The 21,224-nt window shown below is 52.1% G+C and overlaps 1 protein-coding gene and 1 long non-coding RNA gene across 3 annotated transcripts in view; one reads left to right on the top strand and one right to left on the bottom strand.

Moving 5' to 3' along the window:
* The window catches only part of mthfd1a (methylenetetrahydrofolate dehydrogenase (NADP+ dependent) 1a, methenyltetrahydrofolate cyclohydrolase, formyltetrahydrofolate synthetase), a 126,488-nt gene that overhangs the window by 31,318 nt on the left and 73,946 nt on the right, over positions 1-21,224 (bottom strand). The window lies entirely within an intron of this gene.
* LOC130202445 (uncharacterized) overlaps positions 21,132-21,224 on the top strand; it is a 2,143-nt gene continuing 2,050 nt past the window's right edge. The window contains exon 1 of the long non-coding RNA XR_008833368.1: positions 21,132-21,224. This exon is cut by the window's right edge and continues 17 nt beyond it. This is a non-coding gene — a long non-coding RNA (uncharacterized LOC130202445).

The raw sequence follows: 21,224 nt of genomic DNA, 5'->3' as shown, positions 1-21,224 counted from the left end.
GAGCACGGAGGAGCACGGAGGAGACAAGGAGGACTGGACGAGACGGAGGAGACGAGGAGGATGGAGGAGACAAGTGATGACGGAGGATGACAAGGAGGAGGATATGAGAGGAGGAGGAATTATGATATCTGCGGAGGAAGACCAGAGGAGGAGACGAGGAGGAGACGAGCTGAGGAAGACCCAGAGGGCCCATACATCTAGACGACGAGGAGACAAAGGAGACAGAGAGTATTGGGCGGAGGAGCATCTGAGGAGGATGAGGAGGAGACAAGGAGGAGACAAGGAGGAGACGTGGAGGATATCAGGAGGACGTGAGGAGACGTGAAGGAGGACAATGAGGAGACGGAGGAGGACAAAGAAGGAGACATTGGGCAAGGAGACAAAAGAGGAGACCGGAGGAGACAATGACAAGGAGGAGATGGGAAGGAGATCTGAGGAGGAGACCTATGATGAGCACAATATGAGACCCAGGAGGAGACGGAGGAGATGAGGAGACGAGGTGAGGAGACGAGGAGGAGACACATGAGACAAGGAGGACGGACGGAGACTATATTAAGACTTGAGGAGACTATGAGACGAGGAGGAGAGGAGGAGGAGACGAGGAGGAGACGGAGAGATGAGAGGAGCACGGAGGAGACGTGAGGAGACGAGGAGACGAGGACGACGTGATGGCACGGAGGAGACGGAGGAGCACGGGCATGAGACAATGAGGACAAGGAGGAGGACGCAGGAGACAAGGAGAGAGACGTGAGGAGATGAGGAGGAGGCTGAGGACAAGGAGTGAGACGAGGAGAGACGAGGAGGAGACGGAGGAGACGAGGAGGAGAGGAGGAGACGAGGAGACGCAGGAGGAGACGTGAGGAGACAAGGAGACGAGGAGGACGAGGAGACGAGAGGAGACGGAGGAGTATTAAGGAGGAGACGAGGAGGAGACGAGGAGACGGAGGACAAGGAGGAGACGTGGAGGAGACAAGGAGACAAGAGGACGGAGGAGACAAGGAGACGAGACGGAGGAGACGGAGGAGATGAGACAAGGAGGAGACAAGTGAGACCTGAGGAGGATCATGAGGAGACCTGATGACGCACTTGACATCCAGGAGGAGACCCAGGAGGACCCAGACGGGCGAGGACGGACGGAGACATTTATGAGGAGATGGAGGAGACGTGGAGGAGACGAGGAGGAGCACGGTAGAGACTTGGAGGAGACAAGGATACCAGGAGGAGACGGGAGACAAGGATAAGACGAGGAGGAGACGGAGGAGACGGAGAGGAGACGGAGGAGACGGAGGACGAGGAGGAGGATGAGGAGACGAGGAGGAGACGGAGGAGACAACGGAGGAGACGAGGAGGACTGAGGAGGAGACGGAGGGAGACAAGGAGGAGCACTTGAGGAGACAAGGAGGAGACTTGAGGAGACGCAGGACGAGGAGGAGACGGAGGAGACGAGGAGGAGACAAGGAGGAGACGGAGGAGACGAGGAGACGGAGGAGGAGACGTGGAGGAGACGAGGAGACAAGGAGGAGACGGAGGAGACGGAGGAGGATATGAGGCTTTAGAGACGAGACACGTGAGGAGATTGCAAGAGAGGAGACAAGGAGGAGACAAGGAGGAGATGTAAGGAGACGAGGAGGAGACGAGACGAGGAGGAGACGGAGGAGACAAGGACGGAGACGAGAGGAGACAAGGAGGACGACGAGATGAGATACGATGAGACGGAGGAGACGCATGAGACCTGAGTACACGCGATGAGACCTGAGGAGGAGACGGAGAGCACGTGAGGACAAGGATGGAGACGCGGAGACTATGTGGCGAACGGAGGATGAGACCCGAGTGAGACGGCTGGCGACACGGGCGATGAGACTATATGAGACGGAGGAGACCTGAGGATGAGACCAGGATGACCTGAGGAGCATCTTATATATTGTATGCTGAGGAGACGAGGAGGAGACCTGATGAGCATGAGGAGACCATGAGACGAGGAGGAGACGCGGAGGAGACCTGGAGGAGACGAGGAGGAGACGGAGGAGACGGAGGAGACTATATGAGACCAGGAGGAGACTGAGGAGGAGACGAGGGAGGAGACAAGGAGGAGACTAGTGAGACGGAGAGACAAGGAGGAGACGTTAGGAGACTAGGAGGACAATCGGCGATATCTGAGGATGACATCAGGAGGAGCACGGAGGAGTACTCCAGGACAAGGGAGGAGCATCTAGGACGGAGGAGACGAGGCAGGAGGACTTGGAGGAGACGAGAGGAGACGGAGGAGACTTCCAGACAAGGAGACGGAGGAGACAAGGAGGAGGATGACGGATGGAGACGGTGAGCGAGATACGAGCGAGACGGGAGGAGACCCAGGAGGAGACGTGAGGAGACAAGGAGGAGACGGAGACGGAGGACGGAGGAGACAAGGAGGAGACGGAGGAGACAAGGAGGAATGGAGGAGACAAGGAGGAGACGAGAGGAGGACGGAGGAGACCATATGAGACGGAGGAGGCCCATGGAGACACGAGGAGACGGGAGGAGACGAGGGAGGAGACGGAGGAGACAAGGGGAGGGAGACCCAGGAGTGAGACAAGGAGGAGACGAGATGGGAGGAGACGAGGAGGAGACATATGACAAGGAGACAAGATGAGGAGACGGAGGAGACATTACCAGGAGACGGGGAAGGAGGAGACAAGGAGGAGACAAGGAGGAGACAGGAGGAGACAAGGAGGAGACGGAGGAGGATGCGAAGGAGACAAGAAGGAGACAAAAAGAGGAGACGGAGGAGACGGGGAAGGAGGAGAGGTAAGGACGACGAGGAGGAGACCAGGATATATTGGGCGAGGAGACGAGGAGGAGACGTGAGGAGATGAGGAGGAGAGGAGGGACGTGGAGGACATGAGGAGACGAGGAGGAGACGGGACGAGACGAGGAGGACGTGGAGGAGACGGAGGAGACTGGTGAGGAGATGGAGGAGCGATAAGACTGCAGGAGGAGACGGACTGAGACAAGGAGGAGACGGAGGAGACGGAGACGCCAGGAGGAGACAGGAGGAGACGAGGAGGAGACGGAGGAGACGGAGGAGCATCAAGGAGGAGACGGAGGAGACAAGGAGGAGACCTGAGGAGGAGACAAGGAGGAGACGGAGGAGGACGAGGAGGAGACGTGAGGAGCACAAGGAGTGGGACAAATGGAGTGAGATCTATATGAGAGGACGGAGGGACATCCAGAGGAAGACCCAGGAGGACGGAGGAGACCTGAGGATGAGACGGAGGAGCACGGGCGTGAGGAGACAAGGATGGAACGGATATCTATGAGTGGACGACCTGAGACATTGCTGAGGAGACGAGATGACATCTGATAGGAGGAGACGGAGGAGGAGACCCAGGAGAACGAGGAGGAGACGGGCGAGTGCGAGACCAGGAGACGGGCGATATACGCGAGACACGGAGGAGACGTATGGAGGAGGAGACATGAGGAGCACGAGGAGATGATTTATGATGAGACGAGAGGAGACGGAGGATGAGACGGAGAGACGGAGACATTGAGGAGGAGACAAGGAGGAGACGGAGGAGACAAGAGGAGATTATGGAGATGGAGGAGACGAGGGAGGAGACAAGGAGAGGACAAGGAGGAGACGAGGAGGAGACGTGGAGGAGACGGCAGGAGGACGAGGAGGAGATCCTCGGCGCTCACCGCAGCCCACTGCTCCTTAATAACTAAGGATGGGTTAAATGCAGAGAACTAATTTCCCCTTGGGGATTAATAAAAGTGTATATTCTATATATACACATATATACACACACATATATATATATGTATACATATATATATATGTGTGTGTATATACAGGACTCTCAGAAAATTAGAATATTGTGATAAAGTTCTTTATTTTCTGTAATGCAAAAACAAAATGCATTCTGGATTCATTACAAATCAACTGGAAATATTGCAAAGCCTTTATTCTTTAATATTTAATATTTTAATTGCATTACAGAAAATAAAGAACTTCATCACAATATTCTAATTTTCTGAGACAGTCCTGTATATGTATACAGGACTGTCTCAGAAAATTAGAATATTGTGATGAAGTTCTTTATTTTCTGTAATGCAATTCAAAACAAAATGTCATGCATTCTGGATTCATTACAAATCAACTGAAATATTGCAAGTTTTTATTCTTTTTAATATTGCTGATTATGGTTTACAGCTTAAGAAAACTCAAATATCCTATCTCAAATATTAGAATATCATGAAAAAGTATACTAGTAGGGTATTAACAAATCACTTGAATTGTTCAATTAACTCGAAACACCTGCAAGGGTTTCCTGAGCCTTGACAAACACTCAGCTGTTATAAATCTTTTTTTTTACTTGGTCTGAGGAAATATTAAAATTTTATGAGATAGGATTTTAGAGTTTTCTTAAGCTGTAAAAAATAATCAGCAATATTAAAAGAATAAAAGGCTTGCAATATTTCAGTTGATTTGTAATGAATCCAGAATGCATGACATTTTTGTTTTTTTAATTGCATTACAGAAAATAAAGAACTTTATCACAATATTCTAATTTTCTGAGACAGTCCTGTATATGTGTGTGTGTATATATATATATATATATATATGTGTGTATATATATATATATATATATGTGTGTATATATGTATATATATATATGTGTGTGTATATATGTATATATATATATGTGTGTATATATATAAACATATATATATATATGTAACATATATATATATATATATGTATATATATATATATGTCGCCTTTCAACCGCTGGCTGTCGAGGTGGAGTCAGCTTTAACAATGTAAGCATGTGAGACAACTGGAAGACTTTCTGGGGAAAACCTGATCTGATGAGGAGAGACGGCATTCCATCCATGGACGGAGCGCCTCATTTTCTGCGAATATGACCAAGTTGATCACCGGACTTAATCCATGACAAACCCAGGGTCTAGATCAGGAACCGGGAGCAGAGTTGTAGTTTAACACCCTTCTCTGCTCTTCCATTCGAGCAGTTACCCACCCATGACTTTAGAGTAGAGACTGTGTCTGTCCCACGGCCACTTCAATTAAATAAATCAAAAGTAAGCAGAAGAGGAGTCGTATAACAATAACCTTATACAAGTTAACACAATTATTTCAGCAGTGCAACAAAATAGGTCTATTAAATGTGGTCTCCTAAATATTCGATCTCTGTCATCTAAAGCTGTGTTACTGAATGATTTAATATCAGATAATCACATTGATTTATGTTGCCTAACTGAAACCTGGCTGAGCCATGAAGAATATGTCTGCCTGAATGAATCGACTCTCCAAGTCATATTAATACTCACATTCCTCGAGGCACCGTCGAGAGGTGGAGTAGCAGCCATCTTTGAATCGAGCCATTAATTAATCCTCAACCAAAATTACACTACACCTCATTTGAAAGCCTTGTTCTTAGTCTTTCACATCCAACCTGGAAAACACTACAGCCAATTGATTTGTGATTCTGTACCGCCACCAGGTCCATATTCAGAGTTTATATCTGAATTTCAGAATTTATATCAAGTTTGGTTCTTAAAACCGATAAAGTTATTATTGTTGGAGATTTTAATATCCATGTGGATGTTGATAATGATTGCCTTAGTGCTGCATTCATCTCCTTGTTGACTCGATTGGCTTCTGTCAGAGAGCACAGAAACCCACCACAGCTTTGGCCACACGCTTGATCTTGTTCTTACTTATGGCGTTGACATTGAGCATTTGAACGCCTTCCCACAGAATCCTCTTCTGTCAGACCACAACCTCATAACTTTTGAATTTATACTACCGAGTGTACCGTTAGTCAAAAGTTTCTACACTAGATGTCTAACTGATAGTGCTGTAGCTAAATTTAAAGAAGCGATTCCTTCTGTATTTGATTCGATACCACGCCTCAATATAACAGAGGACTCCTGGTCTAACTTTAGTCCGTCCCAGATTGATCATCTTGTTGACAGTGCCATAGGCTCTCTGAGAATGACACTGACTCGATAGCCCTCTGAAGAAGAAGACAGTGAGGAAGAGGAGGTTTGCTCCTGGTATAACCTCAGACCCGCAAAACTGAAGCAAACGTCATTTAAAGCTTGAACGATATGCTCAACTAATCTCAAGAATCCCGCTTAGTTTGGCGAGATAGTCTTAAAACATATAAGAAGGCCTCCGTAATGCCAGAGCAGCCTATTACTCATCAATAATAGAAAAATAAAACAACCCCAGGTTTCTCTTCAGCACTGTAGCCAGGCTGACAGAGAGTCACAGCCTGTGGAGCCGAGCATTCCTATAAACCTTAGTGGTAATGACTTTATGAACTTCTTTAATGAAAAGATTTTAACTATTAGGACAAGATTAATAATCTTGCCCATAACCAGTGCCAATCTGTCCTCAAGTGGAATGGCCTTGGAAACCGCTGTATGCCCTGGTGTATATTTGAGGATTTTCCTATCAACCGTGACCAATTATTTTCAACGGTTTCTTTCAACACGCCTACCTGTCTCTTGGACCCCATCCCGACGAGGCTGCTTAAAGACGCTTTTGCCTTTAATTGGCGGCTCTATTAGATATTATCAATGTGTCTCTGCTAACAGGCCACGCATCACACCTTCAAGGTGGCTGTTATTAAACCTCTCCTGAAGAAGCCCACCTGGATCCAGAGGTATTGGCTAACTACAGACCGATCTCAACCTCCCTTCCTCTCCAAGATCCTTGAGAAAGTGGTCGCAAATCAGTTGTGCGACTTTCTACATCATAATAGTTTATTTGAGAAATTTCAATCAGGATTTAGAAAACACCACAGCACCGAGACGGCACTGGTGAAAATTACAAATGACCTCTTAATGGCAGCAGATAAAGGACTCTCTCTGTCCTGGTCTTGTTAGACCTTAGTGCTGCATTCGACACCATTGACCATGACATCCTGTTACAGAGACTGGAGCAGTCGATTGGCATTTCAGGCACGGCACTAATTTGGTTTAAATCCTATTTATCAGATCGATCTCAGTTTGTATTTGTAAACGATGACGCCGATAACCACCAACGTTAATCACTGAGTTCCACAAGGTTCTGTGCTAGGACCAATTTTATTTACCTTATACATGCTTCCTTTGGGCAATATTATCAGGAAACACTCCATAAACTTTCAATGTTATGCAGATGACACTCAACTATATTTATCGATAAAACCAGAGGAGAGCAACCAACTCTGTAAAATTCAAGCATGTCTTAAAGACATAAAACATGGATGACCTGCAACTTTGATGTTAAACTCAGACAAAACCAAGTAATTTTAATCGCCCTGAGCACCTCAGAGATCAATTATCTGGTGATGTGGATTCTGTAGACGGCATTGCCCTGGCATCCAACACCACTGTAAAGAATCTTGGCGTTATCTTTGATCGACTTGTCCTTTAACTCCCACGTAGCAAATCTCAAGGACTGCATTCTTTCATCTACGTAATATTTCAAAATCAGGCACATCTTGTCTCAAAAAGATGCAGAAAATTGGTTCACGCGTCACATTTCGAGACTGGATTACTGCAACCCTTATTAGCAGGCTGCTCTATAAATCTCTTAGGTCCCTCCAGTTGATCCAGAATGCTGCAGCTCGTGTTCTCACTAAACTAAGAAAAGAGATCACATCACTCCTGCACTAGCTGCTCTGCACTGGCTCCCAGTAAAATCAAGAATCACTTTTAAAATTCTTCTCTTAACCTACAAAGCCTTGATTGGTGATGCTCCATCATATCTTAAGGAGCTTGTCGTACCATATTGCTCCCCACCAGAGAGCTACGCCACTAAATGCGTGACTACTTGTAGTTCCTAGAGTCTTAAAAAGCACCATCGGAGCCAGAGGCTTTAGTTATCAAGCTCCTCTTTATGGAACCAGCTTCCACCTTCAGTCCGGGAGGCAGACACAGTCACCTCGCTTAAGAGTAGACTTAAGACCTTCCTCTTGACAGAGTTTATAGTTAGGCTGAATCAGGTTTGCCCTGGTCCAGCCCCTTGATATGCTGCTATAGGCTTATAGCTGCCGGGGACGTTTTAGGATGCACTGAGTACCTATCTCCTTTTTCTCTCCTTAAGGATGAATTTTCATCTCAATCACACGCTACTAACTCTGCTTTCTCCCCGAAGTCCTTGACTTTACGCCTCATGGGGTCATCGGACCCTATGAGACGGCATAGATCCTATCTGCCTGATGGACTGCCTGGGTCGTGGAATTCCTGCTCATGACTACGCCACTGTCCTGTTGAGACTCCGCCCACTCCTCCTCCCCACCGCCATCTGCCTGATGGATCGTGGAGGTCTCCATCGTGGAATATGCTTACTATGAACTATTCATACACTCTGTCATATTCATTGAATGTATTTAACTCTAAATCTGTCCTTCTGTACACATTACATCTATTGCATCTGTCCATCCTAGGAGAGGGATCCTCCTCTGTTGCTCTCCTCCAGGTTTCTTCCTTTTTTCCCTGAAGGGTTATTTGGGAGTTTTTCCTGGTCCGATGTGAGGTTTTGGGGCAGGGATGTCTATGTGTACAGATTGTAAAGCACTGAGACAAATTTGTAATTTGTGAAATTGGGCTATACAAATAAACTGAATTGAGTTGACTTGAATATATGAATATATGTATAATATTATTTATATGTATACACATATATATATATGTGTGTGTGTGTGTAAACAATGAAGCAACAAAGTCCTTTACCTCCATGAGCATGGCCACGGTCATAGGCCCCACCCCCCCTGGAACAGGTGTGATGAATCCTGCTCTCTGATTGGCCGAGGCGTAGTGGACGTCCCCGACGACCCGTTTCCCGCTGGCCTTCGTCTCATCTGTCAGAGACAAGAGGTTCCATCATATATACAGTATATATATATGTATATATACATATATAGATGTGTATATACATGTATGTGTATATATATATGTGTATATATATATGTGTATATATATATGTGTGTATGTGTATATATATATGTGTATATATATGTATGTGTATATATATATAGATACACATATATATGTATCTATATACGTATATATGTGTATATATATATATATATATGTGTATATATACATATATATACACATATATATACACAAATATATATACACACATATATATTAGAGATGCACCGATCAGGTTTTTGGTGCCGATCACCGATCACTGAAATCAGTACCTGCCGATCACCGATAATACCGATCAGTGTCGATTGAAGCATTCTATTTATTGTGTAGCATTATTGCTATGAGGACTATGAGGAAATACATATATAAAGCACCTCAAACATTAAAGAAATTACAGATTTCTTTAAACATTTAGGACTTTTACTTTGAAAAATGTCCTAATTGATACATTAAAATTGTTTGATTGCTATTGTAGGGGATTTCAGATATGTATGGAACACATCTGCATCATTCATTTCCTGGAACTCTTGGGGAAATCTATATACAGGACTTTTTTTAACATACAAAAGTCTGACTTATTTTTATAAACTCTTCCTTGGTACAGTAAAAATGTTTTAATGTTAGCATAATTTAAGCTAAATCTCAGAAACGATCTATAAAGATACAAAATCAGTTCCACGGAGGGAGGAGACGAGGAGGAGACAAGAGACGTGAGGAGACGAGGAGGAGACGTGAGGAGACGAGGAGGAGACGTGAGGAGACAAGGAGGAGACGTGAGGAGACGTGAGGAGACAAGGAGGAGACGTGAGGAGACGAGGAGGAGACGAGGAGGAGACAAGGAGGAGACAGGAGGAGACAAGGAGGAGACGTGAGGAGACGAGGAGGAGACGTGAGGAGACAAGGAGGAGACGTGAGGAGACGTGAGGAGACGAGGAGACTCCAGAGGAGACGAGGAGGAGACGAGGAGGAGACGTGAGGAGACGTGAGGAGACAAGAAGGAGACAATGAGGAGACAAGGAGGAGACGTGAGGAGACAAGGAGGAGACGTGAGGAGACGAGGAGGAGACGTGAGGAGCATTGTAAGGAGACGGAGACCTAGAATGGAGGAGACGAGGAGGGAGACGAGAGAGACGGAGGAGACGAGGAGGAGACGGAGGAGGTCAAGGATAGAATGAGAGGAGACGCGGAGTGGAGACGAGGAGGAGACGTGGAGGGACATGAGGAGACGAGGAGGAGACGATGAGGAGACGGAGGAGACGCAGGAGGAGACGGAGGATGGGCGAGGAGACTAGATAAGACAAGGAGGAGGACAAGGAGGAGACGGAGGAGACGAGATGATGAGGAGACAAGGAGACCAGGAGGAGACGGAGGAGACAGACACGGAGGAGCACGGGCGATGGAGACCTGAGTGACTTTATGACACGGGCTGAGGCACGGAGGAGACGGAGGAGACGAGTGAGGAGACGTGAGGAGACGAGATATACGGGCGATGGAGACATGAGGAGACGAGGAGGAGACGTGAGGAGACAAGGAGGAGACGTGAGGAGACCAGGAGGAGACAAGGAGGAGACGAGGAGGAGACCTGGAGGAGACATGAGGAGGACAGGAGGAGACAAGGAGGAGACGGAGGAGACCCAGGAGGAGACAACGAGCGAGACAAGGAGGACGACGGAGGACATTGTACAAGGCGAGGAGACAGTTAGGAGACGGAGGAGACACGGGCGAGTGAGACGGAGGAGACAATGAGGAGACGGAGGACTAGAGGATATTGAGACGGAGAGACTTAGAGGAGACATTACGAGGAGCACTTGAGTAATGGTGACCTGGAGGAGATGGGCGACCACCCAGGAGACGAGGGAGGAGACAAGGAGGAGACGAGGAGGAGACGGAGGAGACGGAGGAGACAAGGAGGAGACAAAGTAGGAGGACGAGGTAGGATGGCGGATGAGGAGGACAAGGAGGAGACGAGGAGGAGACAAGGAGGAGACAAGGAGGAGACGGAGGAGACCAATGGAGACAGACGAGATGGAGGAGACAAGGAGGAGACGGAGACAAGGATGACATGAGGAGACAAGATGACGAGGAGGAGACGGAGAGAATCAACGGAGGAGACCTGAGGACACTGTACAAGGCTTAGACGAGGCAGGACATTGAGGGACGAGAGACGTGAGGATATCAAGGGAGGAGATGGGAGGAGACGTGAGGAGACAAGGACGAGGAGACCCAGGAGGACACAAGGAGGAGACGAGGAGGACGTGGAGGAGATGAGGAGGAGATATGCGAGGACGGACATTATGAGGAGACGAGGAGGAGACGGAGGAGATCTATGAGGAGACGGAGGAGACAAGGAGGAGATCTAAGAGGAGACCTGAGGAGATTGAGGATGAGATTGCGGAGGAGGACAAGACGTGAGGAGACGAGGAGGAGAACGAGGAGGAGACGAGGAGGAGACGAGGAGACGACGGAGGAGAATCCAGGAGGATGTGGCTAGGAGACAATGGCTAGGAGACCAGCGGAGGAGACGCCGAGGAGACAAGGAGGAGATCTGGAGGAGATGACAAGGCTGAGCACGAGAGACAAGGAGGAGACAAGGAGGAGATTGAGTAGAGAATGTGGAGGAGACGTGAGGAGACGAGGAGGAGACAAGGAGGAGACGAGGAGCAAGACGGAGACCAGAGGAGACGAGGAGTGACGATGGGAGGAGACCAGGATATATCTGAGGAGACGCAGGAGGAGACGTGAGGAGACATGGAGGAGACGAGGATACCAGGAGGAGACGAGGAGGAGACTGCGGAGGAGACGAGAGGAGACGAGGATCCAGGAGGAGACCTGGAGAGCATTGCCATGGAGGAGACGAGGAGGAGACAAGGAGGAGACGAGGAGGAGACATGAGTGAGACTCCAGGAGGAGAATGAGGAGACAAGGAGACAAGACGGAGGAGACGGAGACATCGAGGAGGACGCACAAGAGATGATAGGAATGAGGAGGAGACGGAGAGGACAAGGAGGAGACGAGGAGGAGACAGGAGGAGACGAGGAGACGACGAGGAGGAGACGTGAGGGCACTTGAGACATTTAAGAAGGAGACAATGGAGGACGAGCACAAGGAGGAGACGAGAGGAGACATATGAGGAGACGAGGAGGAGACGAGAGACATGAGACGAGGAGGAGACAAGGGAGGAGACTATGAGGAGGATCTAGGAGGAGACGTGAGGAGACGAGGAGGAGACGAGGAGGAGACGTGAGGAGACGAGGAGCAGACGTGAGGAGACAAGGAGGAGACGAGGAGGAGACGTGAGGAGACGAGGAGGAGACGTGAGGAGACGAGAGACGAGGAGACAAGGAGGAGACGGAGGAGACGAGGAGGAGACCCAGGAGGAGACGAGGAGAGAGACGAGGAGGAGACAGGAGGAGACAAGGAGGAGACGGAGGAGACGAGGAGGAGACACGTGAGGAGACATGATGGAGACGAGGAGGAGATGAGGAGGGAGCACCTGAGGAGACAACGGAGGAGACGGGCGATAGACTGAGGAGACTCCTGGAGGACACGGCGAGGAGACGTGAGGAGACCTGGAGGAGATGAGGAGGAGACGGAGGAGACTGAGGAGGAGACGCGGAGGAGACAAGGAGGAGACTTAGGAGGACGGAGGAGACGTGAGGAGACGAGGAGGGAGACGAGGAGGAGATTAAGGAGGAGACGAGAGGATGAGGAGACTGGAGGAGACAAGGAGGGAGACAGGAGGAGAAGGCGGAGGAGATGGAGGAGACGGAGGAGGAGACGGGGAGGAGACAAGGAGGAGACGAGGAGGAGACAAGGAGGAGGACAGGAGGAGACAAGGAGGAGATTGTGGAGACGGATATATTAAATGAGTGAGACGTGAGGAGACGCAGGAGGAGACAAGAAGGAGTATTGCAAGAGGAGACGTGAGGAGACAAGAGAGGAGACAAGGAGGAGACCGCCAGGAGACGAGGAGGAGACGACCTGGAGACATCGCCGAGGAGACGAGAGGAGACGGGCGATGGAGATCTGAGGAGGATCTTATGAGGAGCACTGGAGGAGACATGATGACGCAGAGCGAGGATGAGCCCAGGAGACCCAGAGACAGACGGAGACGGGCGAGGAGACGGAGGAGACGTATGAGGACCCATGGCGGAGACGACGGAGGAGACCCAGAGGACCTGAGAGAGACAAGGAGGAGACGAGACGGGAGACGGAGGAGCACGGAAGGAGCACGGACGGAGGAGACAGAGTGAGACCCAGCTGAGGAGACGAGGAGGAGACGAGGAGTGGAGACGGAGGAGGAGACCTGAGAGACATGAGACAAGTAATGAGCATTACAAATGAGGAGACAAGGAGACGGAGGAGACGAAGGAGGAGACGGAGGAGATGAGGAGACGAGAGACAAGGAGGAGAATGCAGGAGGACGAGGAGGAGACGGAGGAGACGAGGAGGAGACTGTGGAGGAGACGAGGAGGAGACGAGGAGGAATGGAGGAGACGGGAGGAGACATGAGGAGGAACGAGGAGGAGACGGAGGAGACGAGGAGAGGAGGATTTTGAGGAGACAAGAGAGGAGACGGAGGAGGACGAGGAGGAGACGGAGGAGACGGAGGAGACGCAGAGGAGACGAGGAGGGATATTGCGAGGACGCAGAGACCAGGATGACGTGAGGAGCATGGGCGAGGAGACGAGTGGAGACGGGCGAGGAGACAAGGAGGAGACGGAGGAGACAAGGAGGAGACGTGAGGAGACATGGCGAGACAAGGAGTGGAGACGTGAGGAGACTATATGGAGACGAGGAGACGTAAGGACCCAGATGGAGACGATGATGAGCACGGGCGATGGAGACGAGGATGAAGACATCTGAGGATATCTATGAGATATTACCTGGAGGAGACCCAGGAGGGAGACCAGGACAAGGAGGAGACCTGAGGAGAGATGAGGAGGAGACGGAGGAGCATGAGGAGACGGAGGAGGAGGACGACGGAGGAGACGGGCGAGACTATCGGAGGAGACGAGGAGGAGACGGAGGACGAGGAGGAGGACGGAGGGAGACATTGTAAGGAGGAGACATGAGGAGGACGGAGGAGATATTTGAGGAGACAGTGAGGAGCATTCCGAGGAGACGACTGGAGGAGACAAGGAGGAGACGAGGAGGAGACGAGGAGGAGATGGAGGAGACGAGGAGGACGAGGAGGACGGAGGACAAATTATATATTTAAGGAGGAGACGTGAGGAGATTTAAGGAGGAGTATAGGAGGAGACAAGGAGGAGGACATTGTAGGAGGGAGACGGAGGAGGAGACAAGGAGGAGACGTGAGGAGACAACGAGGAGACAAGAAGGAGACAATGAGGAGACAAGGAGGAGACAAGGAGGACGTGGAGGAGGATTCCAGGAGGAGATGATGAGACGGAGGAGACCTAGAGGAGGAGACGAGAGGAGACGGAGGAGCATGAGGAGGAGAGGAGGAGGACGTGGAGGAGACCTGAGGATGAGACGAGGAGGAGACGTCCAGGAGGAGACGAGGAGGAGACATGAAGGAGACGGGAGGAGACGAGGAGGAGATAAGGGAGGACAGACGGAGGAGACGAGGAGGAGGACCAGGAGGAGACGCGAGGAGCATTACACGCAGGAGGAGACGAGGAGGACGAGGACGAGGGAGGAGACGAGGGAGGAGACGGAGGAGACAAGGAGGACGCATATATCAAGGAGGAGACGAGGAGGAGACAAGGAGGAGACGTGAGGAGACGAGGAGGAGACTATATATTTATGAGACGAGTGAGGAGACGAGGAGGAGACGAGGAGGAGACGAGGAGGAGACGTGAGGAGACGAGGAGACGTGAGGAGACGTGAGGAGACGAGGAGGAGACAAGGAGGAGACGAGGAGGAGACGAGGAGGAGACGTGAGGAGGAGCATTGCAGGAGACGAGACAGGAGGAGACGTGGAGGAGACGAGGAGGAGACAAGGAGACAAGGAGGAGAGGGGAGGAGACAAGGAGGAGACGAGAGGACAAGGAGGGAGACAAGGAGGAGACGGAGGAGACGAGGAGGAGACGGGTGAGGAGACAAGGAGGAGGACCAGGAGGAGAATCTATGTGATGAGACCTGAGGACCTGCAGTGTGATGAGCATTGCTGAGGAGACATGAGGAGACCCAGGAGTGAGACGTGGAGAGACCTGGAGGAGACCATATGAGCACTATGATGAGCACAAGGAGGGAGACGAGGAGGACGGAGGAGACAAGGAGGAGACAGGAGGAGACAAGGAGGAGATGTGAGGAGACGAGGAGGAGACAACGAGGAGACAAGGAGGAGACGTGAGGAGACAAGGAGGAGACGAGGAGGAGACGTGAGGAGACAATGAGGAGACGTGAGGAGACAAGAAGGAGACAAGAAGGAGACAAAGAGGAGACGTGAGGAGACAAGGAGGAGATGTAAGGAGACGAGGAGGAGACGAGGAGGAGACAAGGAGGAGACGAGGAGGAGACGTGAGGAGATGAGGAGGAGAGGTGAGGAGACGTGAGGAGACAGGAGGAGACGAGGAGGAGACGAGGAGACGAGGAGCAGACGTGAGGAGACGTGAGGAGACGAGGAGGAGACAAGGAGGAGACGAGGAGGAGACGTGAGGAGACAAGGAGGAGACGTGAGGAGACGTGAGGAGACGAGGAGGAGACGAGGAGGAGACGAGGAGGAGACGTGAGGAGACCCGGAGGAGACGCAATGACAAACGAGTGGAGACGTTATACGAGACGTTAGCGAGACAAAAGAGGACGGCACGAGCTGTCATGAGGAGACAAGGAGGAGACAAGGATGACCCAGGAGGAGACCGCTGGAGGAGACGAGGAGGACGAGGAGGAGACACTGGAGGAGATGAGGATGGAGGAATTACCAGTACATGAGTGAGACTCCAGGAGGAGACGTGAGGAGACTTGAGGAGGAAGACTATAATTTGAGGAGACCTGAGGAGGAGATTTCAGGGAGGAGACAACATAACGAGGAGGGAATGGGGAGGAGACGGAGGAGACAAGGAGGAGACGGAGGAGACGGAGGAGACTATATGGAGGACGAGGGAGGAGACAGAGAGACGTGGAGGAGACGAGGAGGAGACGGAGGAGACAACATGAGACAAGGAGGAGACGGAGGAGACAATATACGACACGCGAGGAGACGGAGGAGGAGGCCGGGCGGAGGAGACAAGGAGGAGACGAGGAGGACGACGAGAGGAGACGGAGGAGGAGATGAGGAGACGGAGGAGGAGACGGAGGAGACGAGAGGAGACGAGAGTGAGATGAGGAGACGAGGAGGACGTGAGGAGACGAGGAGGAGACGTGAGGAGACAAGGAGGAGACGAGGAGGAGACGAGGAGGAGACGTGAGGAGACGAGGAGGAGACGTGAGGAGACGAGGAGGAGACCAGGAGGACGAGGAGGAGACGAGGATGGACCGTGAGGAGACCCAGGAGGAGACGGGCGATGGAAAACGGAGACCCAGGCAGAGGAGACGAGGATGAGACGGATGGATATCAAGGAGGAGACAAGGAGGAGACGGAGGAGACAAGGAGGAGACGGAGACGGGAGGAGGACGCAGGGAGGAGACGCAGGAGAGACCCAGAGGAGACGAGGAGGAGACGTGAGGAGACGTGAGGAGGAGACGAGGAGGAGACGTGAGGAGACGAGGAGGAGAGGTGAGGAGACGTGAGGAGACGTGAGGAGACGAGGAGGAGACGTGAGGAGACGTGAGGAGGAGACGAGGAGGAGACGAGGTGGAGACGAGGAGGAGACGAGGAGGAGACGAGGTGAAGACGAGGAGGAGACGAGGAGGAGACGAGGAGGAGACGAGGAGGAGACGAGGAGGAGACGAGGAGGAGACGAGGAGGAGACGTGAGGAGACAAGGAGGAGACAGGAGGAGACAAGGAGGATGAGGACAAGGGAGGAGACGAGGAGGACGACGGAGGAGACGGAGGAGACAAGGAGGACGAGGAGGACGGAGGAGACGAGGAGGAGACGTATGGAGGAGACGTGGAGGAGACGTGAGGAGAGGAGGAGGAGACGAGGAGGAGACGCGGAGGAGATGAGGAGACAAGGAGGAGACGTTAGAGACGAGGAATGGAGGAGACTGGAGGAGACAAGGAGGACACGCCTAGTGACATCAGAGGAGGAGACCTATGATAGACAAGAGGAGGAGACCATGGAGGAGACGAGGAGGAGACCTGAGACCTGAGGAGACTCCAGGAGGAGACGGAGGAGACACGGGGCGAGGAGACGAGTGAGGAGACAAGGAGGAGACGTGAGGAGACCAGGAGGAGACCCAGGAGACTACGAGGGCTGGAGTGAGACTCCAGGAGACAAGGAGGAGACGAGGAGGAGACTATGAGACGAGAGAGGAGCACGTTGAGCGAGATCAGAGTGATACGAGGAGACGGAGGAGACGTGATATTAAGGAGGAGACGGAGGAGACGAGGAGGAGACAAGGAGGAGACCCAGGAGTGGAGACCGGATATATCGGGCGAGGAGACGAGAGGAGACAAGGAGGAGACAAGGAGGAGACGGAGGAAGGACGAGGATATGATATGCTGGCGAGGACCCAGGAGGAGACGGAGGAGACAAGGAGGAGACGTGAGGAGACAAGATGAGGAGACCCGTGAGGAGACGAGGAGGAGACTTGAGACCGAGGAAGACGAGGAGGAATGCATACGCGAGGAGACAAGGATATGAGACCGGTGAGCGAGACGAGGAGGAGACGTGATGGAGACCAGGAGGAGACGCCGATGCGAGACGGAGGAGACGATGACCACGGAGACGAGGCAGGAGACAATGAGGATGACAAAGAGGATGGAGGGAGACAAGGAGGAGACAAGGAGGAGACAAGGAGAGACGTATGAGGAGACAAGGAGGAGATCCAGAGGAGACAGTGAGGAGACGAGCGGAGGAGACCTGAGGAGACGTGAGAGGATATGAGACTGAGGAGGAGACGGAGGAGATCGAGCCGATGAGATGCAAGGAGACGGAGGAGGACGAGGAGGAGACGAGGAGGAGACAAGGAGGAGACGAGGAGGAGACGTGAGGAGATGAGGAGGAGAGGTGAGGAGACGTGAGGAGACATGAGGAGACGAGGAGGAGACGTGAGGAGACGTGAGACAGATTTGAGGACGGAGGACGAGGAGGAGACATCAAGGAGGACAGGAGGATTGACGGAGGAGACGAGAGAGCACGGAGGAGACAAGGAGGAGATGTGAGACATTAAGGAGGAGACGAGAGGAGACTTGAGGAGGAGACGAGAGGAGACGATTTGGAGGAGACGTGAGGAGATTTCAAGGAGGAGACAAATGAGGAGACATGAGGAGACGAGGAGGAGACGTGAGGAGACGTGAGGAGACGAGATAGACGGAGGAGACAAGGAGGAGACCAGAGGATGAATGAGGAGGAGACGAGACGAGACGTGGAGGAGAGGTGGAGGAGACCCGGAGGAGACGAGAGGACGTGGAGGAGACAAGGAGGATACGTGATGAGACGAGGAGGAGACGAGACCCAGGAGGAGACGTGAGTGAGACAAGGAGGAGGAGACGTATATGAGACGTGAGGAGACTAGGGAGGAGACCCAGGATGGGACGAGGAGGAGACGTTGAGAGACGAGAGATGAGGAGACAAGGAGGAGACGAGGAGGAGACGTGAGGAGACGAGGAGGAGACGAGGAGGAGACGTGAGGAGACAAGGAGGAGACGAGGAGGAGACGTGAGGAGACGAGGAGGAGACGTGAGGAGACAAGGAGGAGACAAGGAGGAGACGTGAGGAGACGAGGAGGAGACAGGAGGAGACAAGGAGGAGACGAGGAGGACGGAGGATATCGTGGAGGAAAACCATATCAAGGAGGAGACAACGAGGAGACGATATATCACGATATATCGGCGGAGACATGCATGCATAGACGCAATGAGGAGACGGAGGAGGACGTGATGGAGACGAGGTGAGGAGACAAGGAGGAGACAAGAAGGAGACGGAGGAGACGAGATGGACGTGAGGAGGAGACGAGGAGGAGACAAGGAGGACAAGAGGAGTACTTCTTGGAGACAACGAGGAGACAAGGAGGAGACGTGGAGGAGACAAGGAGGGAGACGAGGAGGAGACATAAGGAGGACGAGGAGGAGACGGAGGGAGACAAGGAGGAGACGTGGAGAGACGTGGAGGAGACAAGGAGGAGACGAGGAGACGAGGAGGAGACGGAGGAGACGAGAGGAGACGTGGAGAGACAAGGGAGACGTGAGGAGACAAGGAGGAGACGAGAGGAGACGGAGACAAGGAGGAGACGAGGAGGAGACGGAGGAGAAGGTGAGGAGACGTGAGGAGACGTGAGGAGACAAGGAGGAGACGTGAGGAGACAAGGAGGAGACAAGGAGGAGACAAGGAGGAGACATGAGGAGACGTGAGGAGACGTGAGGAGGAGGAGACAAGAAGGAGACAAGAAGGAGACGTGAGGAGACAAGGAGGAGACGAGGAGGACGAAGGAGACAAGAGAGACGGAGAGACGTTAGCGACATGTATAAGGACGGAGGACAAGGAGGAGACGAGGAGGAGACGTGAGGAGACAAGGAGGAGACGAGGAGGAGGCGTGAGGAGACAAGGAGGAGACAAGGAGGAGACGTGAGGAGACGTGAGGAGACAACGAGGAGACAAAGAGGAGACGTGAGGAGACAAGGAGGAGACAAGGAGGAGATGTAAGGAGACGAGGAGGAGACGAGGAGGAGACAAGGAGGAGACGAGGAGACGAGGACTGAGGAGGAGACAAGGAGGAGACAGGAGGAGAAAGAAATTTATGACATGTGACTTTAACATGATAACGTAACATGTGACATAACGTGACATCGTAACATGTGATAACGTGACATTATGACTGCGTGGTGGAGCTCCACGTCAGCACCCCTCCCCCTCCTCCTCCTCCTCCTCCTCCTCACGAAGAAGAGGGACAGACTGGTTAATGATTTGAAGAGTCAATCTAACTTTATTGCTGCACACACACAGCTGGACGTTTCCCATCATGCATCTGTGTCCCTGAAGACGTGTTGGATGTCAAGGTGAAGACGGAGAGGGACTCACCTGAGCGCCGAGCGGAGGACGTCTGGCACGCAGTGTGTCCGCTCCGTGTTGGGGGCGGGGCTACACAGGGGGGCGGGGCCCACAGGGGCCAAAGCCCGTCGAGGGGTCTGTGTCCAATGAGAGGAGGCGGCCAATCGGTGGCCGCCACTTCCTGTTGACTGTGTGTATGTGTGTGTGTGTGTGGGGGGCAGACCCTGACCCGAGGACACAGCAGAGGGACCCGGTGAATCCGGCTGCCGTCACTTATCAGGGAAACTCCTGGACGTCTGACGAGGCTCACAGTGTTGGGTGTGTGTGAAGCTGGAGACCCCTGACCCGGAGACCCCTGACCTGGATGAAGCTCCGGTCCTGGTGGGGCTCTGGTCCTGGTGGGGCTCCGGTCCTGGTGCTCATGAAGCACTCAGCTGGAGGGGGAGGGGCCAGTTATGTGTTTTTCACCAAATTCATAATCTAAGGAGGCGGAGCTTAGGGCTCTGAGTCTCTTCATAGAGGGTCCAAGTGGACGTGGTGAGACGAGATGAGACAATCCTTTATTACAGCGCCCACTGTAGACCAATAAGAAGCAGAGTAATAAATAATAACAATTTCGATAGTGTCCTCGGACTGACGAAATATGAAAAAAAAAAAATCTGATGAATATTGATCCACCAGCACTCAACCCGGAAACCAGCCTGCCTTCAAAATAAAAGCGCAGCAAGTTCAATAGCTTGATAGTGTTATCAGCTCAGGGATTCAGGTCTAGATTCAGGTGTATAGATCCAGGTCTGGATCCAGGTGTATAGATCCAGGTCTGGATCCAGGTGTATAGATCCAGGTTCACTAGTTCGACCAGTCTAGATTCAAGTCTAGATCCAAGTTTCAGATCAGGAGTCTAGATCAGGTCATGCTTAGATTTTATGGAAGGCTTTTATTATGAAGGGTCCCGGTGCCGTGAGTGCGTATTGGCCTGGCAGGGGCAGCCGGTGCGTCAGGAGGAGACGGAGATGCCGTAACAGCAGCAGCATCCGCGACCGTCACGTCCCGATCCGGCTACGCACCCGTCGGTCTGTGGGCCAGTCCGAGACCACTTGACACCAGGACGCTGAGCACCGGGACGCGGAGCACCGGGACGCGGAGCACCGGGACGCGGAGCACCGGGACGCGGCGCAGGCTCCGGCCGCGCAGCAGCGCTGCAGACCCGGCTTGAATCGGAGGAGAGAAGC

The sequence above is a fragment of the Pseudoliparis swirei genome, chromosome 12, assembly GCF_029220125.1.
Source record: "Pseudoliparis swirei isolate HS2019 ecotype Mariana Trench chromosome 12, NWPU_hadal_v1, whole genome shotgun sequence".
Classification (NCBI taxonomy): Eukaryota; Metazoa; Chordata; class Actinopteri; order Perciformes; family Liparidae; genus Pseudoliparis; species Pseudoliparis swirei.
This window is presented reverse-complemented; position numbering and strand designations above follow the sequence as displayed.